Below are 19,849 nucleotides of genomic sequence, written 5' to 3' on the forward strand. Positions count from 1 at the left end.
CAAAAGTGGGATGCTTTTTCAGGCTTCCGTGCTAATTAAGATGGTAATATCTAACCTTTATACAATGCTTTCCAACACATGCACACACACAAATATCTAAAAGTTCACGATTTTGAAATATGAGTTTATTGTGCACAATTTTGAAATACGAATTTACTGTTGCAATTGCTTTCTTGGAAAGGCAACGTGCTTCGGTGTAGCCATTTACGATGAAGAGTTGCTCCAAAGATGCTCAGTCCAGATGGCCAGAGCTGGCCTCTGCTTCTCAGTTCATTAAACAGTCTCCCTTTCACCAACAGGCCTCTCATTGTAAGGCAGCCCGGGCCGCAGCTGATGTCAAAGGCCCCATTCTCTGGCGGCTGGATTGTTCTCATGAAGCGTGCCCACACGCGTTCTGTGGCAGATAGGGACGGGGCTGGCACTGCAGATGTCGCTGCCACCGCCACTGTCACTCTCCCCATCACACGCTCTTGGGTGTCTTTCCAGAGACTGGCACAAAGCTCAATTCAGAGTTTGCCTTTGACCGATGCGCACTTGGCCTGCAGATGGACGGGGGAGAAGAAAAAGACGTCCCAGTGTGTCTCCGCGCTGGCCTGGGAAAGTTTGGGAATTCCTGGCTTAGTTACCAGCCTCTACTCGGGCTGAAAAAACAAATCAGAAAGTTGCCAGTGGTTTCATTCAGCCTACAAAACCAAGTTAATCAACTCTGTGAGTGAGACCATCAATGGACAAAAGTCAGGAAATCCAAGTCTGCCCTTCCCACAGCCCGTGGAGCCCTCCACACATGGGGGACTGTGCCGCTGCCTGGACCGCGAGGTACATCCTTGCCAAAGCACAGAGCCGCCCGGGGCCGTCCTGGGAATATGCCCACCGCGAGGGGTTTGGCCAAGGGGAACACGGGCTCTGCATTCATTACGACTTCAGCTCTAAAACGATTCACTTATTGAAAGAATGCCATTTACAGCAATATGGATGGACCTAGAGATTGTCATACTAAGTGAAGTAAGTCAGACAGAGAGAGACAGATATTATATGATCTCACTTATATGTGGAATCAAAAGAAATGATACAAATGAACTTATTTACAAAACAGAAAGGGACTCACAGAGAATGAACTTATAGTTACCAAAGGGCAAGGGGAGGGATAAGTTAGGAACTTGGGATTAACAGATACACACTACTATATATAAAATAGACAACAAGGACCTACTGTACAACACAGGGAACTATATTCAGTATCTTGTAATAACCCATGATGGAAAAGAATCTGAAATATGCATATATATAAAGCTGAATATATATATATATTATACATATATATAACTAAATCACTTTGCTGTACACCTGAAACTAACACAACTTTGTTAATCACCTATTCTTCAATTTAAAAAAAAGAAACTGGAAAAATAATATATCACATATTGACTGAAAAGTACACACATGGTAAGTGAGCAGTGCACTGAGTTTTTACAGCGTGAACACCCCATGGAATCAGCACTCGGTCACGAAACGGAGCAGAGCCAGCACTCAGAAGCCCTGGATGTGCCTCTTCTCAGCCTCCAACTTGATGATAAAACCAGATTATAAAAATTAACAGAAAGTATGAGGTAAATGGAGTCTGAGACCCTAGAGGAGATTAGAAAATCTTACTTGAAAGTATTTCCTGGAATTGAGCTGCACCTGGTGGGAAGCAGGTGGCGGTCCTATCGCTAGAGTTTACACCCAGCACAGGGGAGACAGAATGTGTTTCCTCTGAGAGGTTCCTTAGGGCCCATCTTCCGAGAGGGACGTAGGGCACCCGATATCCTTTCCCCCCGCAGGCAGATACTCCTGGTAAAGGAAACACATATAGCAGATGGTCTCTACCAAGGACGCACCTCAGAAGCTCTGTCAAGGGGGTCAGCGCTGGGCCCACCCAGGCCTCTGAGTCGGAGCTTCTGGACAATGGTCTGACCACGTAAATCTCAAAAACTTCCCAAGGAGATTCCGGAGTGCAGCCCTGGGTGAGAACAACTCTCTTAAACTGTTATTCATTTTTCTCTTTCATTAAACAAATACCTTCAGAGCCCCTTCCCTCCAACAGATCAAAGGAGGAAGGTTCAGGAAGGCCCAGGAGGGCACGGCGAGGGGGCTTAAGTTAGTGTCTCCCTCTCCTGACTTTAGCTGGGCTGATTCTCCCTAATCAGATGCTGCTTGGCTGTAAGTACCCACAGAGCCAATCAAAGCCAAGGGCTCTGCCTCCCCCGACCTCACAAGATCACTTCCTTTTTGTTTGTAACTCCAGGCTTTGCATGTACCTGAAATGCAATCTTTCCTCTCATCTACACAGCAAACTCCTACACATACTGCAAGATCCTAATGAAATGTTCCTACTCCATATACATTTCCTGACTTAGTCCTTCTTCTATGCCCCCAACATCCCAGCAATGGCCCCTGTACGGCTCCTACCACACCACACTGTAATTACCCTTTGCGATGCTTGCCCCACTGAATGGACTGAGGTTTTCCTTTTTCTACATCTGCATCCTTGGGGCCTAGGATGGAAGCGGGGAAGTGCTGAATAAACAGATAACAAATGGATGGGTGCATGGGTGCATGGAGGCATGGGTACTGAAAGTGCTTTGTAATGTGCAAACTTCTATTATTTGTTCCATAACTAGCAAGCAGATGGCTCTCTGGAACTCACACTTTCCTTTTTATGTAGACTCCCAACCTTCCTTCCCACTTTTTAAGTAAACAGCCAATTCTTTCCCATTTCAACAATAACTCTACACCTTCACTGTGTCATTGTTAGCAAAATGTCATCTTTCTCTTTAGCATCATTATGCTCTCACTCATTTCCAAAGTCTAAGCTTCCAATGGGCCTTTTGCCTCTTTCTTTTACCCCAAAAGGAGCAAACAGAGCCCTTGGAATTAACATCTAGAAAGTGTGCCTGAGAACCGCCAGCCAGGAAACAATGGCATTGCGGCCACCCCTTGTCTACACTGTCATTTAGCAGGTGGTTCAGTTCCTGCCAGGTGTGTATACACAGCGAGTGATTTCTTGGGAAGAATAAACCACCAGCAGCCCGTGCAGTGGTGGTAAAGCTGAGAGCCCTGGGGCAGGGCTCTTCCATAGGAGCCAGTCGTTTCCTCGATGGAAGAAATGTCTGGGAATCAGAGTCCTAGCATCCGAGGCATTTCTACATTCCAAAAGCAGCCACGTAGCAGAAGCATGGTCAAAATAAGGCATTTGAGGGCTTCCCTGGTGGCGCAGTGGTTGAGAGTCTGCCTGCTGATGCAGGGGACGCGGGTTCGTGCCCCGGTCCAGGAGGATCCCACATGCCGCGGAGCAGCTGGGCCCGTGAGCCATGGCCGCTGAGCCTGCGCGTCCGGGGCCTGTGCTCCGCGACGGGCGAGGCCACAGCAGTGAGAGGCCCACGTACCAAAAAAAAGAAAAAAGAAAATAAGGCATTTGAGGATGTGAAGAAAATGGAATAAAAATTGTAATGGTTAGAAGAAGAGAGAATCGAACGGTTGGAGATAAGCAATGTTAACTAGGGTTACTCCTCTCCGAGGGGAAGCCAGCGTGGGAACACGTAAAGAAAGCACGTATTAAGATCACCCTCGGGCTTCCCTGGTGGCGCAGTGGTTGAGAGTCTGCCTGCCGATGCAGGGGACGCGGGTTCGTGCCCCAGTCCGGGAAGATCCCACATGCTGTGGAGCGGCTGGGCCCGTGAGCCATGGCCACTGGGACTGCACGTCCGGAGCCTGTGCTCCGCAACGGGAGAGGCCACAACAGTGAGAGGCCCGCGTACTGCAAAAAAAAAAAAAAAAAGATCACCCTCATGTGTGTCCCAGAAAGAATAAGGTCACAAGTACCTGCAAAGGACAGTATCACCAAATGGGAGGTGCTGGAGAGCCTGAGCACTGTGCCTGCCTAGACTCCCCTCCACAGTGGTACACGAGGTACTGAGCAAAGTGCCTCACATCTCTACTGCCCTTTGTTTCCTCATCTGAAGACATTAAGAAAAACACCAGGACGTCCCTAGTGGTGCAGTGGTTAAGAATCCACCTGCCAATGCAGGGGACATGGGTTCGATCCCTGGTCCAGGAAGATCCCACATGTCACGGAGCAACTAAGCCCATGCACCACAACTACTGAGCCTGCGCTCTAGAGCCCGCGAGCCACAACTGCTGAAGCCCATGTGCCACAACTACTGAAGCCCACACACCTAGAGCCCGTGCTCCGCAACAAGAGAAGCTACCGCGATGAGAAGCCCACACACCTCAATGTAGAGTAGCCCTCGCTCGCTGCAACTAGAGAAGGCGCACACGCAGCAATGAAGGCCCAACACAGCCAAAAATAAAATTAAAAAAAAAAAGGAAGAAAGAAAAACACCAGCAGCCTACACTCACTGAAACCTTACCCTGTGCCAGGGGCTATTGCAAGCACTTCGTGCATTAACAACGAACTTTTGAAATGAGAAGGCTGAGTCACAGAGAGTAAAGTACTTTGCTCAAGATCCCAAGGCTGAGTAGTAGCGGGGACCAAGACTGAACAGCTACCTTCCACCACGTCTTACCTATCTACCTATCTGTTTCTGTGAAAGCTAAGTCACCTGTTTCAAGCACTTAATTTAGTGCCTTTGCCATGAGAAACACTCAGTAAAAATGATCTCATCACCAGCATCAACCTCGTGGCCACCATTGATGAAACCAAGCAGAACAGCTGCACTTGCTGGGTTCCAAGTCTTGGGTGCTTAGGTTCTTTTTTTTTTTAACTAAATCTTTTGTAGAGCTTCATCAAATAATGTAACCTGTAAGCTAAACACCAGATATCTCAGAGCAGCTTAAAGAAAGATTAAGGGTGACATAGGCAAATATTTTTTTCTTGCAGTAATTGATAGCTTTGTAGCTTGACTCCATAAAACTTGGCTGCATGACTCACTAAGACTTGAAGACATGTTCCATACTATTTGGATTCCTTCCACAGGACACCATCGAGCCAGGGGAAAAAAGATTTATATGCAGTCCTTACCGTGGTGTACATATTTGGGGCATGTATTTGGGCTTTTCTCCAGAAATCATGCTAGTGTATCTTGTCTAGTAAGAGATACTGGATGCCATTCAAACCAGATGCTATTTCACAGGTCACTTTCCTGTTTTTCAAGATGTTTTAGTTCCTTACAGGGTGGCTTGGTGGTTTTCACTTGGTTGGCGTTGATTCTGAGTGGATGGGCCCTTCAGTCACGCTCCCTAAATCCAAAAGGAGACTCTTTTAGTTGCTCGGGCCGCCGTAACAGAGTACCATGGACCAGCTGGCTTAGACAACATTCATTTATTTCCTCACAATTGTGGATGCTGGACGTCTGAAGTCAAGGTGTCAGCAGGGTAGGTTTCTGCAGAAGTCTTTCTCCTTGGGCTTGCTTGGCCACCTTCTCCCTGCGTCCTCACATGGTCTTCCCTCTGTGTGTGTCTGTGTCCTAATTTCCTCTTCTTATAAGGACAGCAGTCATACTGGATGAGGGCTCACCCTAATGACCTCGTTTAAACTTAATTACCTCTTTAAAGGCCCTGTCTCCAAATAAAGTCACATTCTCAGACACCGGGGGTTAGGACTTCAGTGTAGGAATTTTGGAGGAACACAACTCAGCCCATAACAGAGACTTAGAGAGATGGGAAGAGAGAATCCCACACAGAGGTGGCTTTGATTCCAGGAACAAACATTCCTTGGAGCCCACGGTTTGTAAAACACTGTAAGTCTAGCTTCTGATGCTGCCCGTCTCCTCTATATCCGTCTCCAGGAACTAGTCCAAGGGAAGTGCCATCCCAGCAAAGTTTCCAGAACCTTCTGTTGCATCTCCATAAACTTCTTGAACCCTGCTGGCCACACCTTGGTGTCCTGCCCAGCAGACTCTGCACCGCCACGTTCAGCGCGATTCCTGGGAACACAGGGTTCTTGTGTATAGCATGTTGGCACCACTGCTGAAGTCAACCCTCAGCCAATACGGCTAAGCAAGCTGGAAGTTATCCATCCTCTCAATAGCTGCTATAATTTTAGTACTTATTTACTACAAACATTGAATTTTGCCTTCAGGCCTCACAGAGAACAGCCCTGACAACTTCCAGAAACATATTTGAAATGCCTAACATAGCGCACACAGCTGACTAGAAACACTCCTAGTGCGAGTGACAGGAATGTGCAGAAGTGGAGGGCGTGAGGCCGTGAATCCAAGAGGAAAGCTCTCCAGGTCTGCCCCTGGTCACCCTGTCCCACTTATGACTTCTGATTTGGGACCCAGAGACCTGTAACCCTGACTCTGCAGAGACTTTAGGCCCCTGTCTCTTTCCGTATCAGTGAAACAGGGATTAAAACTATATCGTTCTCTTCCCCCCAAACTATTGTAAAACCATAAAAATGAGATGGAACTCGAAAACAAACTTGGTAAAAGGCAAAATAGACTAAATTCAAAACAGACTAAATAATATGATTTTAATTATAACCGTCTAAACCAATTTAAATCCATCAAATGCATCCTTTTTATTCTGGCCTTGTTTACTAGTTTATACACCTTACCAGGTAAAGACTAAATGGCTCCTACAGTAAAAGTTCTATATTCAGGCCCATGAGAAGATTTAGATCTATGCTTTCATTGCCCTTAGGCTATCTTGACTGACTCCTGAAGTCTCTGGACTTCTACTGCAGGATAGAAAAAGAAGAGCTCATTGTAACTCCACAGAGACTCAGAGAGCTGGCTGTAGTACAATATATGACCACCAGGGGACAGCATAGACCTGATGCTGCTTTAGACTTCACTAGGTTTGGGCCACTTGCTTTCTCTAGTGTCAAAGTGCCCTCCCTTCCCCCAGGAAAACCTCTCTGCGCTGCAGGATCTGGAAGTGTCCCAGGCGCAGCGGCACACAGCCCCCGGGAGCAGGCCCTCGGCCTGAGCTGGAGTCCAGCCCTCCTCCTGCCCTATGCACGGCAGGGCACTCAGCTGCTGGGCAAGGTGGTGCTGAGAGGTGGTCCCAGAGAACAGGCACACAGTATACAGGCATCAAAAACGACCAGACTTAGGTTAGCGCTGAACTCACAGTTTCGCGGGCCCCAGCGCTTTCTGCAGCGTCAGAGAGCAGGAACCAGCCTTCGGGGGAAGAGGCCGCCTGGGGCACTTGCACCAACAAGACCCCAGACTCCCGGTAAAGGATATTAGTAAACAGCAACCGAGGATGTCATACGTAAAGTTATTTTGTATTTTCAAAGTGTTCTGACCTCGCTCTTATTCATTATTAGTTAATAATTCTGAACCATCACCTTCATGTTATAGATGAAACAATGAAACACGAGAAATCAGGGCTTTAAGGAGAAAGCAGCGGGGCCCAAAGCAGAAGCCAAGTCTCCCTCGTACCATTAGTTGTTAAACACGCCAACCCCCAACTCCATCCCCACCCCCAAGCGCAGAACCGCTAACGGTACGAAGAAAACCCCAACCTGGAAGCCAGACGCATTTGGAAACCAGGTAGAGAGGGCATGAGACAGCAGGAACAGAAACTTCGCCTGCCTCCCCCCATGGGGTATTCTGCACCTCTGAGGCCGTGTGGAAACGAACACGACCTGTCTGTCGAGCACAGATGTGGCCGGAGGGGAACCGAGGCAGCATCGCAGCATCGCGCGGGCAGATCTGCGGCGACTGGGTCGTAGGGACCACTGCGCGCTCTGCGCCCGGCACCTCCCGCGGTTCCCATGCACCGACCTCCCCTTCATCCCTGTGACTGATGCTCCCGGACCCCGCCCGGAAATTCTGTCTATGAGCTAATTATGGTGAATGACCTAAGTGCGCTGGGCAGGAGTCAGCAGGTGAGGATCGGTAGGTGAGAGCTGACTATTCACGACACGGCAGCCTTTGATGCGAGCGGAGCAGAAAGTTTGGCGGAAACTCAACACCTCTTAGAAGTAGAGATTGGTCAAGAGGAAGAAAGGAGAACCCATGGTGGAAGTTTTCAAGAAGGAGACAAAGATGCCTGTGTTTTGTATTGCTCAGCTGCCTCAAGAAAATGTCCATTTGTTTTCTTTACACTCCTTTTCCATTTTAAGTGGAACCTAGTGAATGTGTCTTTTCAGGGTTCCCAATTTCACCGTTTTCTCTATACCTCATGTTGCCATTTTAATGAAGCATCATTTTTCCAGAGAGTGTGGGAACAAAACTTATTTAATGACCTCTCAGAGCAAACACTGAGTTCTTCGAGTAGCTCCCTGAATTAAAACCCGCACCCCACAATTCACTTCCTTTTTTAAATGCCAGTTTGCCAACTACTGCAAACCGATAAACAGGGCTTCCCTTTACTCTCAAGCCACAGGGTTCCTGTCGGATCTCACAGCCTGGGGGATCCATGAGAAACCCCAGACCCCCAGCCCTCAGCTGTGCCCTGGGAGGGCTCAGTGGCACAGCAGTGGTCCCCTTGGCAGCACACGGGACTCAGCAGAGACCTAGGATCACCTTGGAGATTATCCAGTCCAACTTTTCACTTTACAGACAAGGAAACTGAGGCAGGTGGGGAGAGGATGCAGAGGCTACATGGGTGTCACAGGTGGGTGGCGGGAGGCATGGAGGTTGAGGTTGGCCCCATGCCGTTCCCACGCCCTCTGCCTCAGCATCACTTAGGGCAGATGTGCAAAGTGCCTGTTCCTGAGCCCCTTCTCAAAGCTACTGAACTGGAATTTCGGGGGGTTAGGGACTAGGAATTTATATCTCAACCACACCACACCGCTGCAGCTGTGATACACACTACCTTTTGGGAAGCGCTTGTAGGAGTAGAAAGAAAACAAGCTTGGAGTCAGAAAAGATCTGGTTTGAATCTCTTCTCTACTGCTTACCAGCTTTGCACCTTTGGCGAGCTAACGTCTCTGAACTCTGGGGGCTCATCCATAACCGGGGAGGCTGTGAGGGCCACAAGGGACGGTGCATACAGGCACCCTCAGGTTCCAAGGCCTGACACTGGAATGCACTCAGTCAGAGTCACCTGTCCTCTGGGGAGTGCTGGATTGGAGCCCCAGAGCTCCCATTTATGGACTATATGAGACTGGCCACATCACTTGCGTCTTTCGAGCCACAATTTCCTTGTCTGTAAATGGAGATAATAGTATTACCTCCTCCCAGGAATGCTGTCAAAGTCAGATGTAAATATGCTGTAGCTGTGTGGACTGGTCATGAAACAAAACCACTCCAGGTCTTTCACACAGACAGGATTCAAGACAGGGGTTTGATTCCACAGGGGATGGAAGAGCTAAGAGGAACCAAACAGAATAAAGAGCTCATCCTGAGATTGGCTGCCGGCAGGTCAAAGGAAGGTGGTAGTTGCACAGAGTCCAGGCGTCAGGGTCCCTAGCAGGAGCTAGGACCATGGTGGGGCAGGAGAATTAACACCACAGAGAAGAACTAGCTGGATGTGGAGAGCCCACACAAGGCAGATGGGAACGGGGAGAAAGGCCTTCACCACCCTGTAGTCTCCTTGCCTGGAGGAGGGGGAGGTCAGAAGACAGGGTGGCCTGGGAAAGGTAATTCCTGGAGATACAGAGCAGAGAAAAAGGGTGACACTGGGTCTAAGAGCAAATAAGCAATGCCTGGCACACACACATAAAAACACTGACACGGCGGCTTCCCTGGTGGCACAGTGGTTGAGAGTCCGCCTGCTGATGCAGGGGACACGGGTTCATGCCCCGGTCCGGGGAGATCCCACATGCCGCGGAGCGGCTGGGCCCGTGAGCCATGGCCGCTGAGCCTGCGCATCTGGAGCCTGTGCTCCGCAACGGGAGAGGCCACAGCAGTGAGAGGCCCGCGTACCACAAAAAAAAAAAAAGGAAAAAAAACACTGACACGGTCTCAGACACAGAGGAGGCGTTCTCTTAGTGCTTGTCACTGTAGTTGTCAACCACGACATGTAACAGCCTGATGAAGAAGGCACTTGGCAAGAAAAGCACATGTTTGTCAGAAGCCTACCTTTCATTAGTCACATACAGGCATCATTTCTCCAGGGCTGGTGACCACGTGGAAGGGAAGTCCGGAAATTAGAATCCTAGATGGGACTCTAATAAAAATAAATTGAGGCTCAATTTCTTCATGTATGAAAACGTAAATAACACACTATTTCATAAAGTATCATGAGGATGTGATGAGCTCATAGATATGAAGTACTTCATACACTCAAAGTCCTATACAGATACAGGATTTGTTTGTATTCTCAAAAAGGGGACATTTTCAAAAAACAGGTTCACCATGACCTACACTCAATCGAATTACTTATTTTTCCAACTTAGTTTTCAAGCTCATCATTTTCTTTTCAGGAATTCAAATAGAACACCATTGGAGCAAATAACTATGAAATATATAATTCAGTACCACCAAAATGATGTTCCAACCAAAAGCTTCCATGAGAACCACCAGGCTAATGTGATAACACGCTGTTCTATGAACAGAGAATTCTTACGCATCCTCACAAGCCTTGACCATCCAGTTTCTCTGTCTCCACTGATTAGACTGATGACCCAGTGGCTACGTAATGACGTGATACATACATATGTAATAAAAGCTATTATTTGACTCATCTCTTTGTGTACTTCATGTGCATTATTACCACTTTATTATATGGTAATAATTCTCATTATTTGCTTTTATTATTATTTCAGCTTCTCAGCTGGAAAATCATTGATACTCAGAATGCTGAATTAACTTGCCCAAGGTCCCTCAGCTTGGCACCAGCAGAGCCAGGATTAGATCCCAATTCGGGCTGAGCTCTAAGCCAGGTGCTCACCTCTACCTGTCTACACATTTGCCTTTGGGGTGCTGTTCACTGAAGGAGATGATTCTGTGTCATCAATTATAATGGAAAGAGCCTTAAACTCAGAACAAGAAGATGTGAATTCTATACAACCTGGCTCTAGCCAGTGCTGTGTCCTTGCCCACAAAATGATAGAATCAGTTTGAAGGTGAACTTTTACAAGCACAACATTTGCTAAGTTTTATAAATTCCTGATTAATCAACAGTTCTGATAACAAAAATGCTATTGTTTTGGCATGGTGTTCATGAACAGTTAACGACATTTGATATATCTTCGTAACGAGAAAACGATTCACTTCTGCTCTTTTGTTCTTTTTTTATTAGCCCAAGCCATTGTGTCGGGCATTGGGAAATACTGTGAAATTTACTATTCTTAACATACTTTGAAACATCTTAAAATTTTTCCCCAAAGTAGTACATTACCTATTCAGGCACATTTTATTCTGTTGGTTTTAACAAAGACTGTCCTGGGACGTGGCCAGACTGCCAGCGTGTCCCTGAGTGTCATCCATCACCAAGCAGCTGGCAGAGCTCGCCTGGGCTTGGTGAGCCAGGCATGAGGCCAGGAACCAGGACCAGGTGAGAGAAGAGGGAGGGGAGCCCGGGAGAGGGCAGTAGCGGAGGGCGGGTGTGAGGACGGTCAGGAAACCCCAGCTGAGATGAAGCAGTTGGAGGCCTGGGTGGCCCCGCAGATCAGTCTGGGCCTTGCGTGTTAGCTCAGGAGGGATCACGAGTGACTTTTGAAGGAAGAAAACCAAGCCCCAAGTTTGCACGGCCTGACATTTGCAAAGAAAGGAGAAGACCAACTGTCTGAACGAGGAAAATTCCCTAGAAGGGGCAACAAGGAGATGCCAGGGATTGAAGGACAAAGAGACCAAAACTCCTCACTTTCCCTGGACCACAATGTAGAGAGCCGAAGCAGGTAACACAAAGTGACCACCCCCAGGAACATGGAAAACAGTTGTCCCCAAAGAGCTAAGCTGGTGAGTCTACGTTTCATGTAAGAGGTTAGTCATCTGGTTAACCCAAGAGACTGCTGAAAGGTGGTCAGAACACCCAAAACGCCAGTCCAGAAGGACTCAAGAACTACCATAGGAAGGCCGACTTGCTGTGTGATTGCAATCAGGCAATCAAGAGAATCAGTCAATTATATTGAACCCTATCAGAAGAAAGAGTGAACTTGAAAGCATGGTCAGCCTCACACACAGGTTCAGGAAACATGAAGATCCACCAGGGGGTGGTACCCGCACAAGCGCTGATGAAGGGGGCGGGTGGAGCGACCCACAGACCCCAGCCCTACGATCAGTGGACCTGAAACCCAGTGTGATTAATTATCTAAATCAGACAACTCCTTCTCTTTGCTCTGATTCTGAATTCACTAGGGAATCTCCTGAGTATAATTTTACTCCCCAAGGAGAGCTGCCAGGAGAGAGAGCATATGCTCGTCATACTGGCCTAAATCTCTCCGCCAAAGGGATGCTCAGAGTTGCCACCGCAAAATAATACTGGCACTTCAATGTATACCTCAGTCTTCTGTCACCTGAGTTAATGGGAGTTGGCCCCTGATGGCTGGATTCATACCAAGTGTGCTTAAAATGTTAAATGTTTGAAGCTTTAAAGCTGAGAACCTGATCTGGGATAGTGTGGAATCTATGGATGGTAAATGCCAATTTAGGAGACACGTGGGCATTGACACAACCAACCTTCCTTAATAATATCCCAACATTGTCACATGCCATTGTACAGACCTAGACAAATAACAGTATTAGATGTGCACCTGCCAGTTCACCTCAAATACTCCTCCAAATGGCTTTGTAGCCTATAAAACTGGAGGAATTGCTGTCTTGGGCCAGATCTGTGTTGCAGGGAAGGATTCCAGGTCTTCGAACTGTAAATAAATTCAGTAGCAGTGGGCATTAAATTGTGAACTGCTACAGCATGGTGTAGATGTGGTGAGGAAGACAGCTATCTGCACAGAGACACTCTGTGTCACTTTCCATGACACTTCAACTATCCTTCAGAGCTCTGCTTAGGTAACTTCTGGGACTTTTACTGATTCTTAGAAATTTTTTATTTATTTATTTTTTTTGCGGTACACGGGCCTCTCACTGCTGTGGCCTCTCCCGTTGCGGAGCACAGGCTCCGGACGCGCAGGCTCAGCGGCCATGGCTCACTGGCCCAGCCGCTCCATGGCACATGGGATCCTCCCAGACCGGGGCACGAACCCGTGTCCCCTGCATCGGCAGGCGGACTCCCAACCACTGCGTCACCAGGGAAGCCCCGATTCTTAGCAATTTAATCCATGTGTACCAAAAATCAAATAGCCCTCTGCCCGTAAACAAATAACCCACAATATTTGTATTAGAAAGCTGACATCCTAAAAGTCAAGAAACAGGAGATATTATAGCTGAAGAGACAAACCATTTTGACCCATAAAAAGGTTTTTAATTTCTTTGACGGTAACTATTAAAATTAAAATTGTAAAGAAACAATAGATTAGAAAGATATTTGCAGCAAATACAGCAGTTAAAAAGGGAAAGAAACATTTTATTAAAAATTATCCAAAATTCCTAATAAATAAGTGAAAATGAAAAAAGAGAAATTCTACTATATACCTATTATTTTTAAATTTTGGGGGTCACACCATGTGGCTTGTGGGATCTCAGTTTCCCATCCAGGGATTGAACCTGGGCCACAGCAGTGAAAGCCCAAATCCTAACCACTAGGCCACCAGGGAACTCCTTACTACATACATATTCAAAAGTAAGCAAGAATACCCAGCAAAATTTAAGTACAGTTGGGAAGAAAACAAGATTCTTATGCTATTAATGGTACATATTTACACAGCTTTTCTTGATTTCATTACACATCAAGAATGATGGAACCATTTACATTCTTTTACAACTAGTCTGATGTTAAGGTTTTTATCCTAAGTAAAAAAAAATTAAAGAAATAAAAAGGCTACATGCATTAACACAATGATTCTAGTATTACTTGTAACAGAAAATCTTGAAAACAACCTAAATTTCCAAAGAGAGACAATCAAACTGACTGTGATGCTGAGTTATGTTCAGTAGAATGTGATACAGTCATTTAAAATTGTAACATTTAGGTCTGTGTAAAATTTGGGGGAAATGTTTAGAATATGCTAATAAACATAAGTCTGAGTATCTGATTTTAAGAGTATTACAACTACAGCTATGGAAATATGTGAGCATGTGAACAAAGTCTGGGAGACAACAGGAAACAAGAAACTCTTGTGATATATTTGAATCCACCACTTACCGGCTGGCAAGACCCTGGGCATGTTACTTAACTGCTCTGTGCCTCAGTTGCCCAGTCTGTAAAATGGGGATAATAATAATACCTACCTAGTAAGGTTACTATACAGATTAAATGAGTTATTGTATGTAAAAATGCTTTAAAAACTGTGTATTTTGTATATAACACAAAATAAGTGCTAAACATATTGCTTTATCTATCAATACTTTAGAATGTAACACCAACAAACACATAAGGTCTTTTTAAAACATAAACCACAAAATCATTATCTCAAATAATAAAGTTAATATTAATGTCTCAATATCATTTAATACTCAATGTATTTTCAATTTTTCCCTAAATGTCTCAAAACTTTTTTCATACACGTACTTGTTCAAATCAGGATCCAATAAAAGACACACACATTGCATTCAATTGATGTCTTTTATGTCTCTTTATACCATCACGATTTCCCTACTTTTTTTTTTTTTTTTGGCTGCATTGGATCTTCATTGCTGCATGCGGGCTTTCTCTAGTTGCGGCGAGTGGGGTCTACTCTTTGTTGCGGTGCTCGGGCTTCTCATTGCGGTGGCTTCTCTTCTAGTGTAGCACGGGCTCTAGGTGCACGGGCTTCAGTAGTTGTGGCTCACGGGCTCTAGAGCGCAGGCTCAGTAGTTGTGGCACATGGGCTTAGCTGCTCCGCAGCATGTGGGATCTTCCCAGATCAGGGATCAAACCAGTGTCCCCTGCATTGGCAGGTGGATTCTTAACCACTGCGCCACCAGGGAAGTCCCTCCCTACTCTTTGTTGTGCTATTTTTATTGCCACTTACTTGTTGGAGAAACCTACAGAATTTCTCACTTGCTGGATTCTGCTGATTGCATCCATATGGTAGCAGTTAACATGTTCCTCTATCTCCTGAATTTCCTGTAAACTGTAGCTAGATCTGAAGATTTAATCAGATTTAGATTAAATGTCCTTTTTTCCTTTTACTTTTTTTGCAACAATGCTTCATAGGTGATCCTGTGTACTTCCTACTTTATCTCATCAAAAGCACCTTTTTTTTAAAAATTAATTAATTATTTATTTGGCTGCGTTTGGTCTTAGCTGCGGCATGTGGGATCTTCGATGCGGTGCGCAGGCTTCTCTCCAGTTGTGGCATGAGCTCCACAGCGTGCGGGCTCAGTAGTTGCGGCATGTGGCAAATATGTCCTGTGGCCTGTGGGATCTTAGTTCCCTGACGAGGGATCGAATCTGTGCCCCCTGCAGTGGAAGGCAGATTCTTAACCACTGGACTGCCAGAGAAGTTCCTGATTTCCTATTTTTAAGGAAGTGAAGATGGATCAATTAGGAGCTACTATAAATAGGACATGGTACCCGTGGAATATGAAGACAGGCATTGAGGATGCTTCTTGTGCTTCTGGCTTGGGTGATGTGGAGCCAAAGTAAAGGAAGTAAGTGATAGGATGGGGGAAGGAGAGGGATAAAAGGTGGAAAGGAGGGAAAGAGAAGGGAAAGGGGGGAAGGAGGTGCTGGACCCCGGAAGAAGGTGCTTGGAGACTCCAGGAAGAAAATAATTAATTCAATTTTCAAAGGGTCCAAGTTGAAATACTTTGTAATATACCCAGAGGGAGAAGGAAAGGAAATAGTTGGAAAGATAAATTTACCAACTTAGAGTTAGGCAGAAGTGTCATACTTTTCTTTCTACACAAAGAAAGATGGAGTATTTTCATATCGTATGTTTGCTTTTCCGTGTTTTAAGAAGATAGTGATCCTGAACAGGCATCTCAGAAAAAAGGAAGAAGCCCCAGACCAGAAAGAAGGCTGCCCGGGGATGAGACTCAGAAGGGGAGGGACGCAAACACACAACCCCAAGTGTGGACCGAGAGATAACAAATGTGGACTAACGAGAACCGTAAGAGGATTCGTGGGAGGGACACTAACGAGAACCGGAAGAGGATTCGTGGGAGGGACCTGTCCTCATCTGCAAGCCCAGAGGAGGACGGGACTCAGACAAGGACCACAGGGAAGACTTCGCGGGACACCGTCCAGCGGTGGACGTGGCTGTGTGCTGAAGACGAACTTGGTCATAGAAGAACTAGGAAACAGAAGATTTCGAAACAAAGTTCAGCTGCATGGGCTTCCTTCTCCTAGTAAGAAGTTGTCTGGATGCTCTTTGCCACTGATCCTGCCTGTTAGTGGGTCCCTGCATGTCTGGACTTCCCTAGCCTTTGCCTCTTGGTCTGTAAGTAAAGGATAATGTTATTTACCATAGAGGAGTGTCATGGGAATTAAATGTCATTGCAGATGTGAAGGACTTAACGGAGGGGTTTCTGATCTGTGGTATTCAGGAAATGCTTATTCTTTCCCCAGATCTCAGTATTTCTTTTCCTTTCTTTAATACGGATACACTATAGTTTTACGAATAATTTTTTTGATTAAGAAACTCGCCAGATGTCTAACCTACCAAAAGTGATGTCATAATAGTCTTTCTTTTTTCTATATACATTTTAAAATTTTGTAATGTAATTTTTATTGAGATATAATTGATAGAAAACATTATATTGGTTTCAAGTGTACAACATAATGGTTCGATATTGCTAAATGATCAACACAACCATCACCACTCAGAGTTACAAAGGTTTTTTTCTTGTGATGAGAACTTTTAAGATCTTCTCTCTGAGCAACTTTTAAATGTAAATACAGTATCATTAACTATTACCATCAAGCTGTACATCACGTCTCCTGGACTTATTTATTTTATAACTGGAAGTTTATACCTTTTGATCACTTTCAACGATTTTGCCCACTCCCTACCGTATGCTTCTAGAAACTCGCATATTTCCCTAGACCTCCATATTTTTTTAGTACGTATTTATTTATTTATTTGGCTGTTCTGGGTTTCTGGGTCTTAGTTACGGCATGCAGGATCTAGCTCCCTGACCAGGGATCGAACCCGGGCCCCCTGCATTGGAAGCACGGAGTCTTAACCACTGGACCACCAGGGAAGTCCCTAGACCTCCATATTTTTAAACAACCCCATCCGACAGAAAAGGAATTTGAGGCTGGTAAGTCACCGACCTGGTAGACGTTAAAGCCAAAATGCAGACACTAGTTTTCTGATTATAAATCTCACTAAAGCATGAAAATCTTGTATTTCAATTCCATATTTTTAGACACTTAAAAGCAGAGTGCTCTGGGAATGTGTGAAGCATTTTGAACCACAGTTCACAGGTAACATTTTGGAAAAGTTTATTGGGAGTGATTCTGAGTTACCCATTTGGAGATAGGAAGGGAGAGAAGTACTAATGCAGAAATTTGTAGCTGTGGTCCTCAAATATATTAGATATTTGTCAAATATATTAGATATTTGTCAGGATTTTGATTGTTTTACTGAGAAGCAAGGAATAAGTAAAAACAGAGATTCATCATGTTCACAGATGAACACTCAAGCAATATGCAGTTAATCACAAGCTTCCTCTTATGCAAATATTTCAGTGTGAAATCATACCCATAAGTGCGACTGTGAAATCCTGTAGCAAACTGAAACAGAACACAGTTCAGTGTGGCAAGTGTGCCTTACTCTCTTGTTGTATTTGTGTATATTGCTAAACCATCTCTGAAAAGAGAACTGAATTTTCAAATATATCTTCTCATTGATTTTCATTACAGATGTGAAGATACTTTTCCATTTTATTCAACTAATGTGCATATTTTCAGTCACAGACTGTGTTACAGTATGAATGGCACTGTTAACCACTATACACAAAGGCACACACCTGACCTATATTATAATGAAAGCCAAGAAACATGGAAAGGGGCTTTGTAAGAGCGACCGTGCTATTATAATGATTCAATGTATGGCTTCAAGATTGGCTGTCACCACCCTTTGCTGGCTGAGTGACTTTAAGCTACTTAAACTCTTTAAGCCTTAACTTCCTTCACTGTAAAATGGGGATAATACCTAATTAATGGTGTTGTGATGATGAGACACAATGACAGATGTAAGGAGCTTCATCCAGTAAGTACTCAATAAGGAGCAGCAGAAACAGGAGAAGGAAGGAAGAGCCGTAGTCGTGGTAACTGTACTATTGATATAGCAGTAGCAGCAGCAGTAGCAGCATTAATAGAAGTGATCCATGTAAGTGGGTAGCTTATATTACAACCATCCCTATGCCTGAGAATATTTATGGAATGATCCTGGGAGAGCAAGAAAACTCATGACTCAATATTTCTCCTCTACAGTCAATCTTTGTGCTTGGATTTCCCACCATCAGTGTCAAGGGGTTGCATTTTCAGGAAACCACTAGTAAAAGATAAGACCCTGAGCAGATGAACAGTGAGAGGAATTTTGCAGGTTTGTCCTGAGAGGAGGTAGTAAGGACAAATGAAAGGGGAGGGAAGAGAGGAGAACAAGAGCAGGGTGCAGGATTGGGCCATTCAAGGGTGAAGGAGAAGGGAGGAAGCCCCTAAGGTCGTGCAAGCAAAGGACATTTCAAAACAAAGTCTCTGATTTCTTATTCTGCTTAATCTGGCCGAGAAGCGTGACCCCTAAATGCTGAAGAAAGTTAAGTCCACGACTAACTTCTTTGTGTGAGTAGATTTTTGTAGCAATTAAGGAAAGGGCAAAGTTTGCCAGGGATAAGAGACACAAACCCAAAAACCAGTCTCAGAGATCTTGAGGCCAACTTTGAACTTCTGCAGAATGTGAGATGGGCATTGGAGTCCATCCTAACCAGATCTTAGCAGAAGGGAGACATGGCTGACATCTGTTAGACATTTGCTGCCTAAATTCTTTTTACTTCCCATTTATCACCATCATCACCAAGTCTAAATTTCCGCGATTAACTCCTATTCACTGTTCAGATCTCAATTGTAAAGTGACTGAAGGACTTCTCTGACCCTCCCATGTCCAGATTAGGCATCCCTGCTCTGCTCTACGATAGCGCGCTGTACACCTCCCCATCACAGCACTTTTCACAACGATAATACGTGATGCCTTGACTCTCCCCGCACTGGACTGAACAGTGTCTGTCTGTGTACACCATTCTATTCCCAACACAGAGCACTGCACTCAACACATAATAGGTACGCAGTAAATCTTTAAAAGAGAAAGCAACTTAAAGAGGGAAGTAGAGAGGGATGAGGAAGGAGGGAGACAACCCCAAAGCATGACATACCCACCTTTTTTCAAAAGAACAGCCCAGTTAGGTTGCCCATGGTAGGGAGGACCCAAGATCCAAGTACTGACCCAAAGCAAAGTTTGTTCATGACGTTCTCATCGTGTGCTCAGGACTGATCTTTCAGAGCCCTGACTGTTGGGAGGAATAGTTTTAGGGGGCTGTGCACTGCTCCCAAGCAATGTGCTTTTTTCTAACTTTTCCCTCCGGATTATTTAGTTGTTCCAGGAACAAAGACAGTAGAAAATGTAGAGACGAAGAAGGCAAAGAAATGTCTCCCCACTGTGTGTCTTCCCTCTGATCCTGGGGATGCTCTGGGTTTCCTGGGTTACAGGGCTAGAGTGAGATCAGAGGTCATGAGGAGGGGGCCAAGACTGGAGCAACAGACAGACATGGAAACCAGGTAGTGCCACCCTTCAAACTGTCAAGAAGGGGGTCCAGGGTTCCAGGGGGACAGAGTATGAATTCTGACTCTAGGGCTAAGAGTTCAGCCCAGAAGACCAGAGAGTGAGTGTAAGCAGACTTTTGGGAGAAGGAAAGGAACACATTATTTAAATACTACTAAACAATGTTTAATGGTGGATATTGTT

General features: G+C 45.4%; 1 long non-coding RNA gene across 2 annotated transcripts in view; it reads right to left on the reverse strand.

Moving 5' to 3' along the window:
- Window positions 1-231: 231 nt before the first annotated feature.
- LOC309973898 overlaps window positions 232-19,849 on the reverse strand; it is a 58,223-nt gene continuing 38,605 nt past the window's right edge. For both annotated transcript variants that reach the window (XR_014326844.1, XR_014326845.1), the window contains one exon: window positions 232-641. This is a non-coding gene — a long non-coding RNA (uncharacterized lncRNA). The remainder of the gene's footprint in view (window positions 642-19,849) is intronic.

This window comes from Leucopleurus acutus (genome assembly GCF_964270905.1).
Source record: "Leucopleurus acutus genome assembly, chromosome: 17".
NCBI classification, from domain to species: Eukaryota; Metazoa; Chordata; class Mammalia; order Artiodactyla; family Delphinidae; genus Leucopleurus; species Leucopleurus acutus.